The sequence below is a fragment of the Cnephaeus nilssonii genome (assembly GCF_951640355.1).
Source record: "Cnephaeus nilssonii genome assembly, chromosome: 4".
Lineage (NCBI taxonomy): Eukaryota > Metazoa > Chordata > Mammalia > Chiroptera > Vespertilionidae > Cnephaeus > Cnephaeus nilssonii.
This window is the reverse complement of record NC_137075.1, coordinates 32,078,996-32,082,382: the sequence shown is the minus strand read 5'-3', so window position 1 is coordinate 32,082,382 and position 3,387 is coordinate 32,078,996.

Here is a 3,387-nt window from a genome sequence, read left to right as displayed (position 1 = left end):
GTTTCTCTCTTTCTCCTCCTCCTCCTCCCTCCCTTCCACTCCCTCTAAAAAGCAATGGAAAAAATACCCTTGGGTGAGGATTAAAAACAACAACAATCTATTCTTTAAAATACCGTCAGCCATCCCTTTGAGAGGATCATGTGTTTTCTACCCAGATCCTGACAATAGGGGGTGTCACCATCTCCCCTCCTCCCCCAACCCCCAGAGTAACTCTAGTTTCCTTGGCTGTTGCCTCCACCTGCTCTTTGGAACCACATTAAGTCTTGACCATTTTATGTGCCTCTGGGAAACCACTTCTGCTCTGATGAGAGCTCTCCAGGAAGGCAAGCTGCTCAGTAACTCTGGCAAAGTCAGGGAGAAGCCTGTCTTCCCTCTAGGTTACACCACACAAAGATTCTAAACTGGCTGCTGGGTCCTAGGGCTCCCCACCCCCATCCCCAGGAACTGGGCTAGGCATGGTCTGGGCTAGGTGGGGAGGTCTAGTGACAGAACTGCCTGTCTCTCTGGAGCCTGGGAGGGATAAGATCTATTACTGTCAGGATCACAGAGCAGGCCCCTCCTTTAATCACAATGAGCTTTCTCCCAGAAGCTTCTCATTCCTTATGCAAGTAGACTCCTGGCAAGGTGTGCTGCCCTGTTGACAGACATGCCTAGACATATCTAATTCTATTTGGATTTGATCTGGGATCTTTCCATACAAGGTTGGGAAGGTAGATTTGGGTCAGGGAGAGGAAGGCCTCCAACATAATCAAACAAGTTTTAACCTAATATTCTAGTCAAGGAATGGCTAAATGTATTCAAGCTGGGGAGAAACCTGGATCAACAACTATTAAGAGCTTAGGGCAGGGGTCCTCAAACTTTTTAAACAGGGGGCCAGTTCACTGTCCCTCAGACCGTTGAAGGGCCGGACTATAGTTTTAAAAAAACTATGAACAAATTCCTATGCACACTGCACATATCTTATTTTGAAGTAAAAAAACAAAACGGCAAAAACACCCGCATGTGGCCCGCGGGTCATAATTTGAGGACGCCTGGCTTAGGGTGTTCCATCTCAGAGCCCATGTTCTTGCTCTCCCTCTAGCGAAGTACCACTTCAACCAGAGAGGCTCCATCAAGGCACTCTCCATCACCACACCTCGTTTTATTTCCAGCAGAATATGTATCTTTCTCTGAAATCAGTTGTTTTCTTCTTTTTTTCACCTGTTCCAAGAAGGTAGGAGATACCTGTCTTAGTCAATGCTACATTCCCAGGGCCTGGCTCATGGTAGGCACTCAATAAATAGGAGTTGAATTTGTTGAATGAGGGAATGAATTTGGTCCAATGAATGAATTTAGATGAGAAAGCCTGGAGAGGTCAAGGGATTTAGCTATCTGCTTTAGCGTACACAACTCATCACTGGCAAAGCTGGGACTAGAAACAGGATATCTAATGAAGCCCACCACATGCAGGTGGAGAGGCAGGAGGGGACCCTGACCTAGGAGCCAGACCAGTGGCATCTCCCAGACATTGAGGTTCAAAAGGGTAGGAAGGAGGGGCATCTCTGGGGAAGTATGGTGACGTAGTGGCCAGAGAAGAGACACAAGATCTGGGAAGAAAAAATTGAAATGTATTGGATGTTTACTCCTTGCCAGGCAATGTGCCAGGTGTAGTAGCTGTACCTGTGTGGTATGATTTACCAACCTGTGCTGTAGGTATTATTGTCCCCATTTTTATGAGCCAAGGAAATGGAGGCACAAGAGTTTAAACAAATTATCCTCTTTTTCCCATTTATCAAGTACCTGACTCCAAGCTTGATCTCTTTCCACCCTCCACATGCCTCTTTGAACACAGGATTAAAGCCGAGAGTTTTCCTTTCAGATGCTTGAGGTCCACAGTTAATTGGAAGAGAGCAGCAAGAGTTAAGTATTTATTAGCAGGGAGCAGGGGTACTTGGTTGTCACCTTGCTTCAGAGGAGAAGCATCATAATAAGGCAGGGGCTTCTCTTGGTAAAGGGAGAGCAGGTAGAGGTGAGAAGAGTGGAGAGATGCACGTTCACCCTGAGGGTGTGCTTCAAGGTGCTGTAGACGTGCAGGTTAGGGACGTGCAGGACTTGGAGCCACCACAGGTTCTACAGATCACCTTTCTCCTTGTCTGGATTCCAATCTAGGGAGACGCCGAAGTGGGAGTGGGACTGGTTGGGCCGAGTTCCGTCCAGACTAGAAGTGGTGTCAGCCCATCTCCCCTCCTCCAGCTGGGCCCCTTCCTTCCAGTGGGCACTCTTGGCCCTTGCCTGTAGGCAGACCAACATAGATGTTCCAGATGTTCCAGGGCAGCTCTTATTTAAACTCCACTGCCCTTTGTCTCCGTAGGTACACGTGTGCCTGTCAGACTGCAGCTCTGGGTTCTGGTATGGAAAATAAAGGTCGCTGAGGCCCAGACGCGCAGATGGTGCCCTCCACAGAGCCAGGTTCTGTTCAGGCCGCTGGGCTGCATAAGGTGTCCTTTGTCCTGGGGATGCCTCCAGGGCCTGTGTTGGAGGCGGCCCCAGCCCAGGGCTAGTCCCTGACCACTGATGCCAAGCAGCTGGCTGTGGGTCAAGGTCAACCCTTTCTCCACGGGAATCCTCAGAGGCTGTGTTACCCACCGGAGCCTCGCTCCCATCCTAAAGCCTCAGGGTATAACTCAAACTTGCTAAAAAGGCCTTTCATAAACAACGCAAGTCTGAACGCTCGGGCTCGGGCTGGGAGGCCCCTCCAGCCTTGGGGGCTTCAGGAGGGTCTGGGCTGCCTGCCAGCTCCAGGCTGTCCCCAGACTTGGGGGGCGGGGGTGGGGGGCGCGGGGAGAAGTGGGGGGAGGCGGTGCCGTTACGGTCTCCAGCCCGCCCGCCCGCCCCGTTTCCAGCCCCGAGTTTCCTGGGGCCCTGGCCTCCTGGGCTCCCCACTCTGCCCTCGCTTAACCCTTTCCTGGAGAGAGGGAGCGGCACAGGTCCTGGCTCTCCGGGGAGGCCTGGGGGGCGGCGGGGCGGGCGGGAGGGAGGAACGGAGAGAAAGGCCGGGTCCCTGAAAGCAAGCCACCTCTCCCCCGCCGGAATGCCCCTCCTTCCCCTTCCTCTCCCTTCCACTGGGGAAAGGGGAACGTGGAAGGAAATTAACTTTGACCCCCGGATTCTGGCTCAGGGCCCGAAACTTGGGTGGAAGGCAGAGGCTTCCAGGACCCTCCCCGCCCCCTCCCGCCCGCCCCGCTCTCCCTCCCGCGTCCTTCCCCGCCCCGTGAGCGGCCGGGCGGACGGAGGAGTTCGTCCCGGAGGGGCTGGCGGAGTGGTGGAGGGGGAAGGCTGGGGGCGGAGGGAAGGGCGGCGGGAGCCCGACCGGTCCCACCCCCGGCTGCAGCCCCGGGCAGGAAGAGA